General features: G+C 50.1%; 1 protein-coding gene across 3 annotated transcripts in view; it reads left to right on the top strand.

The window, feature by feature from the left end:
• sacs2 (sacsin molecular chaperone 2) overlaps nucleotides 1-21342 on the top strand; it is a 126715-nt gene that overhangs the window by 17474 nt on the left and 87899 nt on the right. Inside the window, exon 1 of one of the 3 annotated variants that reach the window (XM_072492502.1) lies at nucleotides 18689-20478. The exons of the other annotated variants lie outside the window; for them this stretch is intronic. The gene's annotated coding sequence lies outside the window, so the exon portion shown is untranslated. Of the gene's footprint in view, nucleotides 1-18688; nucleotides 20479-21342 lie in introns of those variants that run through there. 3 annotated transcript variants of the gene reach the window in all.

The following is a 21342-nucleotide window of genomic DNA, read 5'->3' as shown; positions in this document are numbered from 1 at the left end:
GAAACAGGTCCAGAAATAGACCATTATAGGTAACCCTCTAATCCCAGGAACCAATCCAGTGAACTATTCACTGAACATCTCCAGCACAAGCATATTCTCCCTTAAATATGGAGACCAGAACTGCACAAAGTGTACTGGTACAATCTCACCAAAGCTCTCTACAATTATAGCAAAACTTCCTTAATCATGTACTCCAATCCCTTTGCAATAAGCCCAACATGGAATTGGCCTTCCTAATTTCTTGTACTTTGTGCAGTTCTGGTCTCCATATGTCAATTCAGATTTTAAAAAATATCTGTCAGTGTTTTTATACAAACTCTATTTCAGTGCGTGTCAGTCTTTTAGCCAAAGTCATTTTTAAGGGGGTGGACAGGTTGGTTTTGCCATTTGTTCCGCAGGGAAGGTGACCAGGGTAAGGAAGATGGCACTTCAGTGGAGCCAGCAGCTGGAGGGATGGGCCTTCTGAACTTGTTATATTATTACTGGGTGTCAAACATGGAGAAGGTGCAGGGCAGCATGGTGGCACAGTGGTTAGCATTGCAGGTTTGCGGTGCTGAGGTCCCAGGTTCGATACAGTTCTAGGTCACTGTCCGTGTGGAGTTTGCACAAACCCTTGTTTGCGTGGGTTTCGCCCCCACAACCCAAAGATGTGCAGGCTAGATGGATTGGCCACGCTAAATTCCCCTTAATTGGAAAAATGAATTGGGTAATCTAAATTTATTTTTAAAAACATGGAGAAGGTGTGGGGCTGGAGCAGGAAGGTGGAGACTTTATGGGTGAGGGTGGAGGTGGGTTGCTGTAGATCGGGGTTGTGGCGATGGCACCACTTCCGTTTGCCCCAGTTAAGTATTCAGGAAGTCCTCAGGAGTTTGCCACGTTGAAGATTTGGAAGCAATTTTGGCAGCACTTTAGGTTGGGAGCAGGGTCGAAGCTGATGCCGATCCAGGGGAATTGTGGATTTAAGCCGGGGAGGATGAATTCAAGGTTTTGGGGATGGGAAGAGGGAGGGGTGAAGGAGATGAAGGATTTGTTTTTGGAGGGGCGGTTCACAAGCTTGGAGGAGTTAAGAGGGAAGTTTGGGTTTCTGCATGAGGAGACTTTTCGGTGTATGCAAGTGTGTGAATTTGCTAGGCAGGTTTTTTCCGACCTTTCCAATAGTGCCTGCCTCCTCGTTGTTGAAGGAGTTGCTGTCGATAATGTGGTTTGAGGGTGTGGTCATCTCGCATTTTATGGGAGAATTTTGGAGGAGGATAAGCTGTCTATGGGGGGGGGTTAAGGCTAAATGGGAGGAGTTGGGGATGGTGCTGGAGGAGGTACTGTGGTGTGAGGTGCTCGGGAGGGTGAATACCTCAACCTTGTGCACAAGGCTGGGGTTGATACAACAGGGCACATTTGACAAAGTCAAGGGTGAGCCGGCTGTTTGAGGGGGAGAGAATATTTCAGAACGGTATGAGAGGGAGCTGGCTATGTGTGCATTCTGGGCCTGCCCGAAGTTGGAGAAATTTTGGGGGTTGTTTTTCAGCACTTTGTCGGTGATTCTGCATGTGGATTTGGAACCGGGTCACCTTGGAGCTATATTCGGGGTGTCGGACCTGCCAGAGTTGCAGACAGGAACAGATGTGCACCAAGCCAGCACAACAATAGCTTCAAGGAAAGGAGAGGCGTTGGTACATCTGACCAGTTTTCTAATGCAGGAGGAACTGCAGAGATACAGCAGCTGATTGGTTTTGTGATGGGGGAGGAGATGCAGAGAGACGGCAGCTGATTGGTTTTGCAATGGGGGAGGCGATGCAGAGAGACAGCAGCTGATTGGTTTTGCAATGGGGAGGCGATGCAGAGACAGCAGCTGATTGGTTTTGTGATGGGGGTGGAGATGCTGAGAGACAGCAGCTGATTGGTTTTGCATGGGGGTGGAGATGCAGAGAGATGGCAGCTGATTGGTTTTGTAATGGGGAGGAGATGCAGAGAGACGGCAGCTGATTGGTTTTGCAATGGGGGGGTGGAGATGCAGAGAGACGGCAGCTGATTGGTTTTGCAATGGGGGTGGAGATGCAGAGAGATGGCAGCTGATTGGTTTTGTGATGGGGAGGAGATGCAGAGAGACAGCAGCTGATTGGTTTTGTAATGGGGAGGAGATGCAGAGAGACGGCAGCTGATTGGTTTTGTAATGGGGAGGAGATGCAGAGAGACAGCAGCTGATTGGTTTTGTAATGGGGAGGCGATGCAGAGACAGCAGCTGATTGGTTTTGTGATGGGGAGGAGATGCAGAGAGACAGCAGCTGATTGGTTTTGTAATGGGGAGGAGATGCAGAGACAGCAGCTGATTGGTTTTGTGATGGGGAGGAGATGCAGAGAGACAGCAGCTGATTGGTTTTGTGATGGGGAGGAGATGCAGAGAGACAGCAGCTGATTGGTTTTGTAATGGGGAGGCGATGCAGAGACAGCAGCTGATTGGTTTTGTAATGGGGAGGCGATGCAGAGACAGCAGCTGATTGGTTTTGTAATGGGGAGGCGATGCAGAGACAGCAGCTGATTGGTTTTGTAATGGGGAGGAGATGCAGAGAGACAGCAGCTGATTGGTTTTGTGATGGGGAGGAGATGCAGAGAGACAGCAGCTGATTGGTTTTGTGATGGGGGAGGAGATGCTGAGAGATGGCAGCTGATTGGTTTTGCAATGGGGGTGGAGATGCAATGACAGCAGCTGACTGCTCAACCTTGCCTATGGAGTAACCTCTCAGAGGCACTATTTCCTCAGTGTAGGTCCTCAAGATCACACCTGCTGGCTTCAAAGGCAGGTGATTAAGGTTCCGCTCGTAGGTGGTCTCAGAAATTAGGGAATTGTCTCTACCTCCATTTTGATACCTACCCAAAAACAGTGTGAACCACTCTGGACTGAGAGTACGCTCAGCTTTAGTTCTTCATCAGAATAAAGTGTTACAGCTTTTTTTGATTTGATTTATTATTGTCACATGTATTAGTATACAGTGAAAAGTATTGTTTCTTGCATGCTGTACAAACAATGCATACCGTACATAGGGAAGGAAGGAGAGACTGCAGAATATAATGTTACAGTTATAGCAAGGTGTAGAGAAAAGATCAACTTAATACGAGGTAGGTCCATTCAAAAGTCTGATGGCAGTCGGGAAGTAGCTGTTCTTGAGTCGGTTGGTACGTGACCTCAAACTTTGGTATCTTTTTCCTGACGGAAGAAGGTGGAAGAGAGTATATCCGGGGTGCGTGGGGACCTTAATTATGCTGGCTGCCTTTCTGAGGCAGCGGGAATTATAGATAGAGTCAATGGATGGGAGGCTGGTTTGCGTGATGGACTGGGCTACATTCACAACCTTTTGTAATTTCCTGCGGTCTTGGGCAGAGCAGGCTCCATACCAAGCTGTGATACAACCGGAAAGAATGCTTTCTATGGTGCATCTGTAGATGTTGGTGAGGGTCGTAGCTGACATGCCAAATTTCCTTAGTCTTCTGAGAAAGTTGAGTCGTTGGTGGGCTTTCTTAACTATAGTGTCGGCATGGGGGGACCAGGACAGGCTGTTGGTGATCTGTACACCTAAAAACTTGAAGCTCTCGACCCTTTCTACTTCGTTCCCATTGATGTAGACAGGGGCATGTTCTCCAATACGCTTCCTGAAGTCGATGACAATCTCCTTCGTTTTGTTGACATTGAGACCACCTACTGTCAATTGTAAGGGGAATAGACAGGCGGTTCTGCGGACGCAATCGAGACTCCAGGATGGTATGTTGCCTCCCTGGTGCAAGGGTCAAGGATGTCTCGGAGCGGCTGCAGGACATTCTGGGGGGGGGGGGGGGGGGGGAGGGTGAACAGCCAGCTGTCGTGGTGCACATAGGCACCAACGATATAGGTAAAAAACGGGACGAGGTCCTACAAGCTGAATTTAGGGAGCTAGGAGTTAAACTAAAAAGTAGGACCTCAAAGGTAGTAATCTCAGGATTACTACCAGTGCCACGAGCTAGTCAGAGTAGGAATGTCAGGATAGAGAGGATGAATACGTGGCTCGAGAGATGCTGCAAGAGGGAGGGATTCAAATTCCTGGGACATTGGAACCAGTTCTGGGGAGGTGGGACCAGTACAAACTGGACGGTCTGCACCTGGGTCGGACTGGAACCGATGTCCTAGGGGGGGTGTTTGCTAGAGCTGTTGGGGAGAGTTTAAACTAATGTAGCAGGGGGATGGGAACCGATGCAGGAAGTTGGAAGGTAGTAAAACAGGGACAGAAATAAAAGGCAGTAAGGGGGAAAGTGTAAGGTAGAGAAGCCATAGTCAAAAATCAAAAAGGGTGACAGTACAAGGTACAGTGACTGAGGGGAGCTCAGTGAATAGGACCAGGAATACTAAAAGGAATAAAACGGGAAGTGAAAACATTAATGGTAAGCGACGCGGCAGGTTGTTACATGAAGATATGGGTTCAACGACAAGGAAAATTAGGAGAAAGGTTAAGAGGAAATATAACTTAGGAGAGGTTACTGATCGAGGTGTTAAGATTCAGAACAGAGGTAAAAAAGCCAACATAAGTGTACTTTACCTGAATGCTCGTAGTATTCGGAATAAGGTAAATGAGTTGATGGCGCAAATCATCGTGAATGACTATGATTTAGTGGCCATTACTATTAGAACAGTATGTAATGGAACCTACAAGGGAACAAGTGGTCCTAGATCTGGTCCTGTGTAATGAGACAGAATTGATTCAGGATCTCATAGTTAGGGATCCTCTCGGAAGGAGCGATCACAATATGGTGGAATTTAAAATACAGATGGAGGGTGAGAAGGTAAAATCAAGCACTAGTGTTTTGTGTTTAAACAAAGGAGATTACAATGGGATGAGAGAAGAACTAGCTAAGGTAGACTGGGAGCAAAGACTTTATGGTGAAACAGTTGAGGAACAGTAGAGAACCTTCCAAGTGATTTTTCACAGTGCTCAGCAAAGGTTTATACCAACAAAAAGGAAGGACGGTAAAAGGAGGGAAAATCGACCGTGGATATCTAAGGAAATAAGGGAGAGTATCAAATTGAAGGAAAAAACATACAAAGTAGCAAAGATCAGTGGGAGACTAGAGGACTGGGAAATCTTTAGGGGGCAACAGAAAGCTACTAAAAAAGCTATAAAGAAGAGTAAGATAGATTATGAGAGTAAACTTGCTCAGAATATAGAAACAGATAGTAAAAGTTTCTACAAATACATAAAACAAACAAGAGTGGCTAAGGTAAATATTGGTCCTTTAGAGGATGAGAGGGGAGATTTAATAATGGGAGATGAGGAAATGGCTGAGGAACTGAACAGGTTTTTTGGGTCGGTCTTCACAGTTGAAGACACAAATAACATGCCAGTGACTGATGGAAATGAGGCTATGACAGGTGAGGACCTTGAGAGGATTGTTATCACCAAGGAGGTAGTGATGGGAAAGCTAATGGGGCTAAAGGTAGACAAGTCTCCTGGACCTGATGGAATGCATCCCAGAGTGCTAAAAGAGATGGCTAGGGAGATTGCAAATGCACTAGTGATAATTTACCAAAATTCACTAGACTCTGGGATGGTCCCGGCGGATTGGAAATTAGCAAACGTGACACCACTGTTTAAAAAAGGAGGTAGGCAGAAAGCGGGTAATTATAGGCCAGTGAGCTTAACTTCGGTAGTAGGAATCTATCAAGGAAGAAATAGCGAGGCATCTGGATGGAAATTGTCCCATTGGGCAGACGCAGCATGGGTTCATAAAGGGCAGGTCATGCCTAACTAATTTAGTGGAATTTTTTGAGGACATTAACAGTGCGGTAGATAACGGGGAGCCAATGGATGTGGTATATCTGGATTTCCAGAAAGCCTTTGACAAGGTGCCACACAAAAGGTTGCTGCATAAGATAAAGATGCATGGCATTAAGGGGAAAGTAGTAGCATGGATCGGGGATTGGTTAATTAATAGAAAGCAAAGAGTGGGGATTAATGGGTTTACAGGTGCAGCAGGTGATTAAGAAGGCAAATGGAATTTTGTCCTTCATTGCTAGAGGGATGGAGTTTAAGACTAGGGAGGTTCTGCTGCAATTGTATAAGGTGTTAGTGAGGCCACACCTGGTGTATTGTGTTCAGTTTTGGTCTCCTGACTTGAGAAAGGACGTACTGGCACTGGAGGGTGTGCAGAGGAGATTCACTAGGTTAATCCCAGAGCTGAAGGGGTTGGATTACGAGGAGAGGTTGAGTAGACTGGGACTGTACTCGTTGGGATTTAGAAGGATGAGGGGGGATCTTATAGAAACATATAAGATTATGAAGGGAATAGACAGGATAGATGCGGGCAGGTTGTTTCCACTGGCGGGTGAAAGCAGAACTAGGGGGCATAGCCTCAAAATAAGGGGAAGTAGATTTAGGACTGAGTTTAGGAGAAACTTCTTCACCCAAAGGGTTGTGAATCAATGGAATTCCTTGCCCAGTGAAGCAGTAGAGGCTCCTTCATTAAATGTTTTTAAGATACAACTAGGTTGCTGCTGTGGAAATCCAAAAGGAATTGGCTAAAGAGTGGGTGTTCGGGGGCGGAATGCGACGCTGGGGGAGCGAGCGGGAGCGCGGAGGCGGGATATGGGACTGGCCTAGAGAAGGTAATGGCTAGTCGACATGGGAGGGGGGCAGGTAGCCCCCCAGTGAGGCTGATCACGTGGAACGTGAGAGGCCTAAATGGACCGATAAAAAGGGCCCGACGCTCGCGCATTTGAAAGGACTAAGGGCAGACGTGGTTATGCTCCAAGAGACGCACCTAAAGGTGGCGGACCAAGCTAGGCTAAGGAAAGGATGGGTGGGACAGGTGTTCCACTCAGGACTGGACGCAAAGAACAGAGGGGTGGCCATTTTGGTGGGGAAACGGGTAGCATTTGAAGCAAAGAACATCGTAGCAGATAGTGGAGGTAGATATGTAATGGTGAGTGGTAGGCTGGAGGGAATGGAGGTCGTGTTGGTTAATGTGTATGCCCCAAATTGGGACGATGCGGGGTTCATGAGACGGATGCTGGGGCGTATTCCAGACCTGGAGGCAGGAAATTTGATTTTAGGAGGGGACTTCAATACGGTGCTGGACCCGGGGCTAGATAGATCCAGCTCAAGGACTGGAAGAAGGCCGGCAGCGGCCAAGGTACTTAAGGGGTTTATGGACCAAATGGGGGGAGTGGATCCATGGCGATTTCTTAGACCCAGGGCTAGGGAGTATTCCTTCTTCTCCCACGTCCATAAAGTGTACTCCCGGATAGCTTTTTTTGTTTTAGGAAGGTCGTTGATCTCTAGGGTGGAAGAAGCTGAATACTCAGCCATAGCGGTTTCGGACCATTCCCCACGTTGGGTGGACCTGGAAGTAGGAGAGGACAGGGAGCAGAGAACACTCTGGCGATTAGATGTGGGACTGATGGCGGATGAGGGAGTGTGTGCAAGAGTGAGGGGGTGTATTGAGAGATACCTGGAGGTCAATGACGACGGCGAGGTCCCTGTGGGAGTGGTCTGGGAAGCACTAAAAGCGGTGGTCAGAGGAGAGCTGATTTCTATTGGGGCCCACAAAAGGAAAACAGAGGCCAAGGAAAGGGATAGATTACTGGGGGAGATTTTAAGGGTGGACAGGGAATTTGCAGAGACCCCGGAGGAGGAGCTGTACAGGGAGAGGAGACGACTCCAGACCGAGTTTGACCTTCTGACCACCAGAAAGGCGGAGGTACTGTGGAGGAAGGCACAGGGGAGGAGGTATGAATATGGGGAAAAGGCTAGTCGCCTGTTGGCGCACCAACTGCGAAAGAGGGCAGCAGCGAGGGAGATAGGAGGAATTAGGGATGAAAGGGGAGACACTGTGCGAAGGGCAGGAAAGATAAATGAGGTGTTTAAGACCTTTTATGAGGAACTGTATAGGTCTCAGCCCCCAGAGGGAGAGGAGGGGATGCGGCAGTTCCTGGACCAATTGAGGTTCCCGAAAGTGGAGGAGCAGGCGGTGGCAGGCCTGGGGGCGCCGATTGAGGTGGACGAGGTTATTAAGGGACTGGGAAGCATGCAAGCAGGGAAGGCCCCGGGGCCGGACGGGTTCCCGGTGGAATTCTACAGAAAATATGTGGACTTGTTGGCCCCGTTGTTGGCGAGGACGTTCAATGAGGCCATGGAAGGGGGGACTCTACCCCCAACGATGTCGGAGGCGACGATATCGCTAATTTTGAAGAGGGACAAAGATCCGTTGCAGTGTGGGTCGTATAGACCTATTTCACTATTGAACGTGGACGCCAAATTGCTGGCAAAGATGCTGGCATCGAGGATAGAGGACTGTGTCCCGGGGGTGGTGCACGAAGACCAGACAGGGTTCGTAAAAGGGAGACAATTGAATGTTAACGTGCGACGACTATTAGGGGTGATAATGATGCCCTCAGTGGAGGGGGAGGCAGAGATAGTGGCGGCAATGGACGCAGAGAAGGCATTTGATAGGGTGGAGTGGGAGTATTTATGGGAAGTGTTAAGGAGGTTTGGGTTTGGGAACGGGTTTATTTGCTGGGTTAGGCTACTTTATGGGGCTCCAACGGCAAGCGTAGTTACAGGTCGACATAGATCGGAGTATTTCCGACTATCTAGGGGAACAAGACAGGGATGCCCGCTGTCTCCATTGTTGTTTGCATTGGCAATTGAACCTCTGGCCATGGCGTTGAGAGACTCCAGGAAATGGAGAGGGGTGACTAGAGGGGGAGAAGAACATCAAGTCTCGTTATACGCGGATGACCTATTGTTATACGTGTCGGACCCAGCGGGGGGGATGATAGAGGTTATGCGAATTTTGAGGAGGTTCGGGGAATTTTCGGGGTATAGGTTAAACATGGGGAAGAGTGAATTATATGTGATACATCCAGGGGACCAGAGTAGAGAGATAGAAGGCTTACCGCTAAGGAAAGTGGAAAGAAACTTCCGATACTTGGGGATTCAGATCGCTAGGAGCTGGGGAACCTTGCACAGACTTAATCTGACACGGCTGGTAGAACAAATGGAGGAGGACTTTAAGAGGTGGGACATGCAGCCTTTATCGCTGGCGGGCAGGGTGCAAGCAATTAAGATGATGGTCCTCCCGAGGTTCTTATTTGTATTTCAATGTCTCCCTATTTTAATCACCAGGACCTTTTTTAATAAAATAGATAGGCGCATTACGAGCTTTGTGTGGGCAGGGAAAGTTCCGAGAATAAGGAGGGGGTTCCTTCAGCGCAGTAGGGACAGAGGAGGACTGGCACTACCGAACTTGGGAGATTATTATTGGGCCGCCAATCTGGCAATGATACGTAGATGGATGATGGAGGGTGAGGGAGCGGCGTGGAAAAGGCTGGAGAGAAGGTCCTGTAAAGGGACGAGTCTAGAGGCGCTGGTGACGGCACCGCTACCGCTCTCATCTAAAAAGTACACCACGAACCCGGTGGTGGCGGCAACACTGAACATATGGGGACAGTGGAGGCGACAGAGAGGGGTGCGGGGAGCCCTGGTGGGGTCCCCTATCAGGAACAACCATAGGTTCGCCCCAGGAAGAATGGATGGAGGATTTCAGAGCTGGTACCAGTTGGGAATTAGGAAGGTGGGAGATTTATTTATAGATGGGACTTTTGCGAGCTTGGGAGCATTGGAGGAAAAGTATAAGTTACCCCGGGGAAATTTCTTGAGATATATGCAGGTGAGGGCATTTACTAGACAACAGGCGAGGGAATTTCCGTTGCTCCCGACACAGGGGATACAGGACAGGGTGCTTTCAGGGGTGTGGGTCGGAGAGGGCAAGGTGTCAGAGATTTACAGAGAGATGAGGGAAGAGGGGGAGGAGTCGGTGGGAGAACTAAAGAGAAAGTGGGAAGAAGAATTAGGGGAGGAGATAGAAGAGGGTATGTGGGCTGATGCCCTAAGCAGGGTAAACTCCTCTTCCTCATGCGCCAGGCTTAGTCTGATTCAATTTAAGGTGCTACATCGAGCACACATAACGGGGGCAAGATTGAGCAGGTTCTTTGGAGTGGAGGACAAATGTGGGAGGTGTGGCGGGAGCCCGGCAAACCACGCACATATGTTTTGGGCGTGCCCGGCACTGGAAGGATATTGGAAGGGAGTGACGGGAGTGATCTCGCAGGTGGTGAATGCCCGGGTCAAACCAAGCTGGGGGTTAGCTCTATTTGGAGTTGCGGAAGAGCCGGGAGTGCAGGAGGCAAAAGAGGCCGATGTCGTGGCCTTTGCGTCCCTAGTAGCCCGGCGCAGGATCCTACTTATGTGGCAGGAGGCAAAAACCCCCGGACTGGAGGCCTGGGTAAACGATATGGCGGGGTTCATAATACTGGAGCAGATAAAGTTTGCCCTGAGAGGATCGGCTCAAGGGTTCACCAGGTGGTGGCAGCCATTTCTCGACTACCTAGGGGAACGTTAGAGGGAAGACAGATGACCAGCAGCAGCAACCCAGGGGGAAGGGGGGGGAGGAGGTTTAGTTGAGGATAGGTCAATAGAGTATGAGGTTTTGTTACTTGTGTATTATTATTATTATTGTTAAAAAGTTAAAAATTTCTGTTTTGTTATTGTTATCGTTTCACTTGTTTTGTAAGCGGGAAAAATGTTGCTCAGGGAAAAAAAATTTCAATAAAATATATATTTTTTAAAAAATTTAAAAAAAATGTTTTTAAGATAAAGATAGATAGTTTTTTGAAGAATAAAGGGATTCGGGGATATGGTGTTCGGGCCGGAGAGTGGAACTGAGTCCACAAAAGATCAGCCATGATCTCATTGAATGGTGGAGCAGGCTCGAGGGGCCAGATGGCCTACTCCTGCTCCTAGGTCTTATGTTCTACGAGTGGAACCTTAACCACCTGCCTTTGAAGCCAGCTTGACTGCGATTGTTGTTCTTTTCTTCCTATAATAACTCACAAAGAGACTGTTGTTAAATAAGATGAACTTATTTACATATTTACAATTACATGCTTAGCACAGCATCTCACTCCCAGTACAATCCTTGCTGGGGAGGGATAGATCTCACCAGGCCCTGAATTGAGCCTGCTTTTATCCCCTGCCTTAAAGAGCTCCAGGTAGTTGGCCTCCGCCCCGTACCTGGGGAGCTCATACTCCATGTGTTCCATGGAGAGATCAATGGTTCGTTCCCGATGGTCCTCGTGGGGGTTATAAGAGTTCCACATTGTGAACTTTTTTCGTTGAATCCTATTTGTTTCTTCCTTTAAATCAGTCTGTGTCTTCTTTTCAACGTTCTTCTCTGGAGAAGTTATTTTACTCCAGCAAGCTCCTGCTGTGTGGCCACAGCAATATCTAAATCAGTCTTCAGACTTCAATTTTGTTCTATTAATAATCTTTTCAAACCACACACCAAACCATCTCTAACTGTGTTGTCAAATGAGATACCAAATTTGCAAAACTCTGCAAGTCGCTTGTGGGTTGCGACGAACTACGCAATATTTTCCCCTTCAAACTAATTCCTTTGATGAAATTCAAACCTTTCCATAATAATTAATGGCTTCAGTCTTCTAATATTGTAACCAATTCTTGATAGGTCTTATTCCCAGGTTTTTCAGGCTGAGCCAAACTTCTTATAAATTGAAAGTTTTGCTTCCAATTATACTTAGGAATGCAGAGACCTTTATATGGTCTGAAATCTTATTGGCTAGAATATAGTAATGGAATCTTTCAGAGTATGGCTTCATCAGATGAGCCCATCGTGCCAAGGATTCCTGCCATTTTTTGACGATATCAGAATGTTTTCATAACTTCCCTCAAATTAATCGTCTCGTTAAACACAGTTGAATTGGGGCAGCATGGTGGCACAGTGGTTAGCACCATGGCAGAATAATGATGACCATGAAACCCTTGTCGATTGTTGTAAAAGCCCATCTGGGTCTCTAATGTCCTTTAGGGAAAGAAATCTGCCATCCTTACCTGGTCTGGCCTACATGTGACTCCAGTCGATGCAGTTGACTCTGAAATGGCCCAGCAAGCCACCCAATTAGGGATGGGCAATAAATGCTGGCACAACCAGCAACACCCTCATCCTGTGAATGAATAAAAAAAAGTCTCATTGCATCAGGACAAACATGGGCTAGAAAATCTGCTGATTACCGCCTACAACTGATGAATCATGAATTTTCCATGTCAAACAACACTTGGAAGAAACACTGAGTAGCAAGTATAAAAAATGCACTTTAGGTGGGGGGCTTGGTCTGGCCTACATGTTCATCACCAAGAGTGGGTCAGCAGCACTTCTGGTACCGAGGTGGGCAAGTGCTGCCCGACATACCTTCCAGACTGGATGGTGAAAGATCTAACAAAAGGGGAAAATCTGCTTGACCTCGTTCTCACCAACCTACCTGTTGCAGGTGCATCTGTCCATGACAATATTGGTAAAAGTGACCATTGCATGGACCTCGTGAAGGCCAAGTCCCATCTTCACATTGAGGATGCTCTCCATGCTGCTGCATGGCAATAGCACTGTTCTAAACTGGATAAATTCAGAACAGAGCTAGCAGTACAGAAATTGGGCATCCATAGGACGCTGTCAACAAACAACAGCAGAATTGGATTCAATCACGATCTGTATCCCCATGACCTGGCATATCCCTAACTCTACCATTACCATGAAGCCAGGACACCAATGCTGCTTCAATGGTGGGTGTACGAGAATGAGTATGCCTAGAGCAGCACCAGGCAAAGTTAAAAGTGAGATGGTAATTCGATTAAACTATAATTTAGGAGTACAGTCATGTTAAAGAGTGGAAGCAGCATGCTCCATTCAGTGATCCCAGGAATAGAGGGTAACAAAAAGACTCAGACCAGAAACAGAGGGTAACCAAGGGCAAGTTAGAGTGAGGAGTTTACTGCAATTAATATCAGTAAGGAAAGACTTAAAGGACCAAAAGCCATTAAACCCCAGGATCTGATCCCTCATCTGAGTGTCTGAATAAAGATACTGGCTGCACTGGTTATGATTTTCCAAAGTCCTGCAAATTCTAGAACAGTCCCAGTTGACTAGAAGATAGAAAACGTAACAGTGCTCGTCAAGGAGGAGGAGAAAAAACAGGGAGCCAGCTGCAAGCAGGTTGGTCTGACATCAGTCATTGGGGAAGTGCTGGAATCTATTATTAAGGAAGTCTTTCCGTGACAAGTGCATTATGATCAAACAAAGGCAGTGAAACTCACATCCCATTAGTGAATAATAAATACATTTTCCCCTAAACCAGCTTGACAGCACACTGAGGATGTAGTTACAATACTTACAGGAGCACATCGACTGAGGGAAGTGAGGTCATTATCTTCAGAAAGACTTGGTCCAGCTTGTGGATGGATTGAGTTATGTCATGTGGAGTTTAATGTGGGTATAAATGTTGGGTAACATATACTGGGAGAAACAACAACAAATGTCAACATAACTTGAAAGGGTCTCATTTCAAACAGGCTGGGCGATTTATAAGATTGAGCTTGATCAATCCCACTGAAATTAAACAGGTACCTCCCAAGGAATAACACAAAGAGATTTCCCAATTTCTTTTCATTAGAATTACCACCTAAGGTAGTTCTAATAAAAATAAAAATGTGCGATAGAGCATCCTATCTGGTTGCATCACAGCCTGGTATGGCAACTGCTCGATCCAAGATCGCAAGAAACTGCAGAGTGGTGAACTCAGCCCAGCGCATCACACAAGCTTGCCACCCCCACATTGATTCTGTCTACACCTCCCGCTGCCTCAGAAAGGCAGACAGCATTATCAGAGACACCTCCCACCCAGGCATTGCCTTCTTCCAGACCCTTCCATCAGGTGGAAGGTACAGAAGTCTGAAGACCCGCACATCCAGGCATAAGAACAACTTCTTCCCCACAGCTTCAAGACTCCTCAACGACTCCCCCTCGGGCTGATCTGTTCCCTGTAAGAACACTATTCACGACGCCCTATGCTGCTCTTGCTCATGTATATGCTTTGTTTGGCCCCTTGACCCGCACTGTAACCAATCATTGTTTGTCGATGTACCATTTGTCAATGTTCTCTGTTGATTATTCTTTTGTCTACTATGTACGTACTGTGTATGTTCCCTTGGCTGCAGAAAAATACTTTTCACTGTACTTTGTGTAGCCATCTGGGATGGCTACGTCCCGATTACAAAATGGACACTTGCAATGATTGCAGGGAAAATTGGACAATGCTAAGAAACAAGCAGGTGCAAGCTCTGTCTGTTGATTAGAACCTTAAACGCTCAAACAGGGCAGAAACTACCAAATGATTTACATACTAATGAGCCATCTCCGGGGACAACAGGGAAACATTTAGATACACAATGTTAGGACAGAAGAAGCTAAGACAAAGCTGACTGACAGTCACCAGGACATGCCCAGCGATCAGGGAACCACCCCTCTATTGGAGGAAAATCGATTCAGATGATTGGGAAAGACCCAATTAGTTGAGGCCAAGTTCAAGGCCCACGCAAAAGAGCGCGAAGCCCTTTACAGTATAAGAATCTTTCTCCTTTTGCTTTGGCTCTCAGCGAAGAGCGAGACCAGCCTAGCAGCTGCACCAGACCAAGTAAGTTCCAAGTCAACGCACGCTACGAGATAGACGCTCCTAGTTGCTACCCTATAAACAGCTCAACCCAGCAGCCTCAGAACCGAGCAACGGCCATTGTTCCTCTGACTGAGTGGGTGCCCAAAGCTAAGTGTAGGCCTTAGTAATAGTGGTAGTTTAGTTTGTAGTTTATGCATGAGTAGATTTGACTGTGTGTAAATAAATGAGCATTGCTTTTGAACTTACTAACTGGTGTATCGGGTCATTGATCAGTATTCGGTTCTGAACCTTGTGGCGGTGTCGAAGGATACCTGGCGACTCTTGAGCAAACGTGATTAAACAGAACCAAATTAAGAGCCAACCAAAAGTTGGCAACATTTGGTACATGTGACAATAAATCAAATCAATTCAAAATCTAGGTCAGCAAAATTAACAACATAATAATAAATGGAGGGAATCAGCAAGAATTTCATTTCACACCCAGCAGTCATGAAGCATTCAGCGAGGCAGTTGGCATCACAACTTGGTGTGTGCATTGTATAAGCAGAATGACAAAACCTATCCAACATCCCTACGCATAGCCCAATGGCCCACGCAGATGTAGCAATCAACATCCATGGATAGCGGGCAGGTTAACAATCTGAGAACCCTTTGTCAGAACCAAAAAAGCAAGTGAAAATGAGTGAAACTCGGATTAAAATCCTGGAGTTCCTGGTTTCCACATTGCGAGCTGCAGGTAAAGTCACGGACCCCAAAGATAATCCCCTCCCTTTAGCTGACAACTTTGGCACTGACTTTGTCGGCTAAGTGTTGGCCCAGCAGGGTAAGGTGAAGAGAGATGGCACTTTGTGATGTAACAGGAGGTTCATTCTGAACTAATCTTCGGTTCCGAGCTGCGTCCAGACAACACTTTAAAGCTTTGGGCGCAGCAGCAAGGAGTGGAGCTGAAATCCTGTGTAAGTTTACAGCTTTCCCGCCGTGTGCTGGCCAGGATTGTGTGGCACTTTGGTACATTTACTACCTGAGGATGTTACAGTAATAATCTTTATAGTCAGCTATTATATACAGTCAGCTACTGATTGCCAGGGGGGCTGAGTGGGAATGAGGTCCCATCAATAGTGTTGGCAGCAGCACACAGAGCAGCCCCCCCCTTTAACCCTAGACCAACACCCCCATTACCCCATCCTGTCCCCCCCATTACCCCTACCCTGTCCCCCCCAGACCAGCCTGTACCCTCCCCATTACCCACAGACCAGCCTGTACCCTCCCCATTACCCACAGACCAGCCTGTCCCCCCTATTACCCCCAGACAGCCTGTACCCCCATTACCGCCAGACCAGCCCCATTACCCCTACCCTGTCCCCCACAGACCAGCCTGTACCCTCCCCATTACCCACAGACCAGCCTTTCCCCCATTACCCCCAGACAGCCTGTACCCTCCCATTGCCCCCAGACCAGCCCCCCCCAATTACCCCCAGCCTGCAGCCTGTCCCCCCCAGACCAGCCTGTACCCTCCCCATTACCCACAGACCAGCCTGTCCCCCCAGACAGCCTGTACCCTCCCCATTACCCCTACCCTGTCCCCCCATTACCCCCAGCCTGTCACCCCCAGACCAGCCTGCACCCTCCCCATTACCCACAGATCAGCCCTCCCATTACCCCCAGACTAGCCCCATTACCCCCAGACCGCCTGTACCCCCCCATTACCACCAGACCGGCCACCCATTATCCCCAGACTAGCCCCCCCCCCCCATTACCCCAGACCAGCCCCCCCATTACACCAACCAGCCCCCCCGTTACCCCCAGACCGGCCCCCCCATTACCCCCAGACCGGCCCCCCCATTACCCCCAGACCGGCCCCCCCATTACCCCCAGGCCGGCCCCCCCATTACCCCCAGGCCGGCCCCCCCATTACCCCCAGACCGGCCCCCCCATTACCCCCAGACCGGCCCCCCCATTACCCCCAGACCGGCCCCCCCATTACCCCCAGACCGGCCCCCCCATTACCCCCAGACCGGCCCCCCCAGGGAGTTCTCTCTGTGTTTTCAGGGTCACAGAGGCAGTTCCATTTGCACTGGGTCAGTGTTTGCTGCAGTTTGAGGGGCTGTCTGGTTTCTGTACGGGGGGGGGGGGGGGGGGCTGTCTGGTTTCTGTACCGGGGGGGGGGGGGGGGTCTGGTTTCTGTACCGGGGGGGGGGGGGTCTGGTTTCTGTACCGGGGGGGGCGGTCTGGTTTCTGTACCGGGGGGGGGGGCTGTCTGGTTTCTGTACCCGGGGGGGGTCTGTTTCTGTACGGGGGGGGGGGGGGGGGGTCTGGTTTCTGTACGGGGGGGGGGTCTGGTTTCTGTACCGGGGGGGGGGGTCTGGTTTCTGTACGGGGGGGGGGGGGTCTGGTTTCTGTACGGGGGGGGGGGGGTCTGGTTTCTGTACGGGGGGGGGGGGGGGGGGGGTGTCTGGTTTCTGTACGGGGGGGGGTCTGGTTTCTGTACCGGGGGGGGGGGGGTCTGGTTTCTGTACCAGGGGGGGGGGGGTCTGGTTTCTGTACCGGGGGGGGGGGGTCTGGTTTCTGTACGGGGGGGGGGGGTCTGGTTTCTGTACCGGGGGGGGGGGGGGGTCTGGTTTCTGTACCGGGGGAGGGGGGTCTGGTTTCTGTACCGGGGGGGGGGTCTGATTTCTGTACCGGGGGGGGGGGGGGTGGGTCTGGTTTCTGTACCCGGGGGGGTCTGGTTTCTGTACCGGGGGGGGGGGGGGTCTGGTTTCTGTACCGGGGGGGGGGGGGGGTCTGGTTTCTGTACGGGGGGGGTCTGGTTTCTGTACCCGGGGGGGGGGGGGGGGTCTGGTTTCTGTACGGGGGGGGGTCTGGTTTCTGTACCCGGGGGGGGGGGGGGGTCTGGTTTCTGTACGGGGGGGGTCTGGTTTCTGTACCCGGGGGGGGGGGGGGGTCTGGTTTCTGTACCGGGGGGGTCTGGTTTCTGTACCGGGGGGGGGGGGGGGTCTGGTTTCTGTACCGGGGGGGGTCTGGTTTCTGTACCGGGGGGGGGGGGGGGTCTGGTTTCTGTACCCGGGGGGGGGGGGGGGTCTGGTTTCTGTACCCGGGGGGGGGGGGGGGGTCTGGTTTCTGTACCCGGGGGGGGGGGGTCTGGTTTCTGTACCGGGGGGGGTCTGGTTTCTGTACCGGGGGGGGGGGGGGGTCTGGTTTCTGTACCCGGGGGGGGGGGGGGGGGGTATTGGAGGTTGTGCCCCTCTCCTGCTCCCCAATCCACACTGAGGCCAACTCCCCTCCCTCAGGGCAGACCTCCCTGCCTGTGCCCCCGGGGAGTTCCGCCGGTCCGCAGACCGGGACTGGGCCTCCCGCTGAACCGCCTCACCGAGCCGCCGGCTCGCTCTGCCCGAGGCCCGCGGGAGGCGGCAATTCAAACAGCAACGGCCAGCGCGCGGCGGGGCGGGACAAGAGGCGGGGCCAGGCTGGGGGCGGGGCCCGGGCGGGGCTGGCCGCGGGCGTGTTCAGGCGGGGCGCGGTTACGATTGGGCACGGTCTGAGTGGGCGGGGTTAGAGTGGGCAGGGTTTGCATGGGCGGGGTCGCGGTGGGCGGGGTCAGTGTGGGCCCGCCCTCCTGAAGCCTCTGCGCGGTTTTGACCGTTAACGGCCGACAGATAGGCAGGCAGACCCCCAGCCACTGCCCCCCACACAGGTAAACTGGGGGGGGGGGAGGGGCGGGGGAGGAGGGGGGCTGGAGAGAGGAGGGGGGCTGGGGGGGGGGGGGGGGGAGAGGAGGGCGGATGGTTGGGGGGGAGAGGAGGGGGGCTGGGGGGGGGGGAGAGGAGGGGGGCTGGGGGGGGAGGAGGGGGGCTGGTGGGGGGGGAGAGGAGGGGGGCTGGGGGGGGAGAGGAGGGGGGCTGGGGGGGGGAGAGGAGGGGGGCTGGGGGGGGGAGAGGAGGGCGGATGGTGGGGGGGGGAGAGGAGGGGGGCTGGGGGGGGGAGAGGAGGGGGGCTGGGGGGGGGAGAGGAGGGGGGCTGGGGGGGGGAGAGGAGGGGGGCTGGGGGGGGGAGAGGAGGGGGGCTGGGGGGGGAGAGGAGGGCGGATGGTGGGGGGGGAGAGGAGGGGGGCTGGGGGGGGGAGGAGGGGGGCTGGGGGGGGGGAGAGGACTGTGAAGTGCCGCCCGTACTACCTTCCACGGGAGTTCACTTCGGCCATTATCACAGCGGTCTACATCCCACCCCAGGCGGAAGTGAAGAAGGTGATTGACGAATTGTACACCGCTATAACTAACAATGAAACAGAACACCCGGAGGCCTTATTTATCGTGGCCAGGGACTTCAACAAGGCCAACCTCAAGAGCGTACTGCCAAAATTCCACCAACACATCTCCTGTCCCACCAGGGCGGCAACACTCTCGACCACTGCTGCACAAAAATCAAGGGCGCCTCCCGATCCTTTCCCCTATCGTACTTCATAAATTCAGACCATAAGACTGTGCGCCTTCTCACGGCATGCAAGCAGAAACTTAAGCGGGAGAATCCGGTTAAGAAGGTCATGCAGTACTGGTCCGAGGCAACAGAAGAGCTCCTACGTGACTGCATGTACCCCCCCATTACCCCCCAATTACCCCCATCCTCAGGTAGTAAATGTACCAAAGTGCCACACAATCCTGGCCAGCTCCTACGTGACTGACTCAGCGACTAACCTAAATGAGTATCCCACCACCGTCACAGACTTTATGAGCAAGTGTGTAGAAGACTGCATGCCAAAGAAGGTAGTACATACGTTCCCCAACCTGAAACCATGGCTGAATCGAGAGATTGACTCCCTACTGAAGGCCAGGTCTGAGGCGTTCAAGACAGGCGACCCTGACCTATGCAGGAAATCCAGGTACAACAGTGCCTATACTTCCTCAGGAAACTAAGGAAATTCGGCATGTCCACATTGACTCTTCCAACTTTTACAGATGCACCGCAGAAAGCATCCTATCTGGCTGCATCACAGCCTAGTATGGCAACTGCTTGGCCCAAGACCGTAAGAAACTTCAGAGAGTCGTGAACACCGCCCAGTCCATCACGAGAACACGCCTCCCACCCATCGACTCTGTCTACATCTCCCGCTGCCTGGGGAAAGGGGGCAGCATAATCAAAGACCCCCTCCCATCCGGCTTATTCACTCTTCCAACTTCTTCCATCGGGCAGGAGATACAAATGTCTGAGAACACGCACGAACAGACTCAAAAACAGCTTCTTCCCCGCTGTTACCAGACTCCCGAATGACCCGAACTGAACTGATCTCTTCACACATCCTCTCTACTGAGTAGTACTACACTCCGTAAGCTTCATCCAATGCCTGTGTCTATGTATTTACATTGTGTATTTACGTTTGCCCTATGTTTTTTCTTCCATGTACGGAATGATCTGCCTGGACTGTACGCAGAACAATACTTTTCACTGTACGTTAGTGCACATGACAATAAACAAATCCAAATACAAAAGTCAAAGTTCAATAGACATAACGTAAAAACCGAGAGAGCATCAATTCATTCATTAGCGATTTATACCGACTTGCTTGGAATATGGAGCTCTGAATGATGAATAATTTCAGGAGTGCAAGTCTTAGAGGAGACTTTAGCAGATTTTCTACTTTTGAGGGAAGATTTAATGCTATTAAAGGTTGTGCAGTTAACAAGACGGGCAGAAAGCAAAACCGTGTATTTGAAGCGACAAGGACATCTTGTGGAGAACAATTTGTAGGACACCAAAGTAGCAATGCAACTAATCCAAAACGTGGAAAGAACTCAAACCAGGTGAATCAGGCCTGGGTTCGTGGCCAGAGTTAGAAAGGCCAAGAATGGGGAAAAAATTAGATCTTGTAGAGAGAGACTGAAGCGCAATTTTATCTACAAGGTGACCATGAATGAAATGGATTAACTTTCTGGATGATCACAAAAATAAATGTAGGAACTGTTATATTTTTGTATTATGTCTGTTGCATATATATATTACAGTAATTTGGTTAAGGTATCCAGATTATACATCTGCCAATTAAATGAAAATGAAAATTGCTTATTGTCACAAGTAGGCTTCAAATGAAGTTACTGTGAAAAGCCCCTAGGCCAGCCAAGGTTGTGATTATGGGGTTAACAGCTAGGCAGACTGTGATGTCACATGGGAGGGGCTACGTCTGTTTGTAGTTTCATTTTTAGAGTTATCTGTTTCTGAGGAAAGGATGTTTCTCAGACTGACTTTTGAAAACTTCTCTCCCAAGGACTTTGTGTATAAATTTGTACGCCACTGAGGGTTAACTATTATAAGTGGCATTTAACCTATGCGTGTGGATTTTGCCGAGTTCAAAGACCTTTTCTTTTTGTAAGAACTGTTTAATTGCTAATTATGAAGCTGTTTGTTCCATTGGATTTTAATGGGGTTAATCCTGTGTTAATAATAAAGTTTGTTTTAATATAAAATATTCTTAATTGGCACGGTGGCTTAGTGGTTAGCACTGCTGTCTCATGGCACTTAGGATCCAGGTTCGATCCCGGCCCTGGAGTTTGCACGTTTTCCCCGTGTCTGCGTGGGCCTCATCCCTACAACCCAAAGATGTGCAGGGTAGGTGGATTGGCCACACTAAATTGCCCCTTCATTGGGAAAAACAAAGAATTGGGTACTCAAAATTTATATTAAAAAGAAGATCCTTAGTTGTCAGTGGAATCACTCCTGGAGCGCAGAATTCTTCCTCACAGTTTACAAATTGAAAATTGTTTGGGTCTTATAGAATCATAGAATTTACAGTGCAGTCTTGTCCGGTTTTCTAATATAAA

Source organism: Scyliorhinus torazame, chromosome 29 (assembly GCF_047496885.1).
Source record: "Scyliorhinus torazame isolate Kashiwa2021f chromosome 29, sScyTor2.1, whole genome shotgun sequence".
NCBI lineage: Eukaryota > Metazoa > Chordata > Chondrichthyes > Carcharhiniformes > Scyliorhinidae > Scyliorhinus > Scyliorhinus torazame.
The sequence above is the reverse complement of the archived record's forward strand: the minus strand, read 5'-3'. Positions and strand labels throughout refer to the sequence as shown.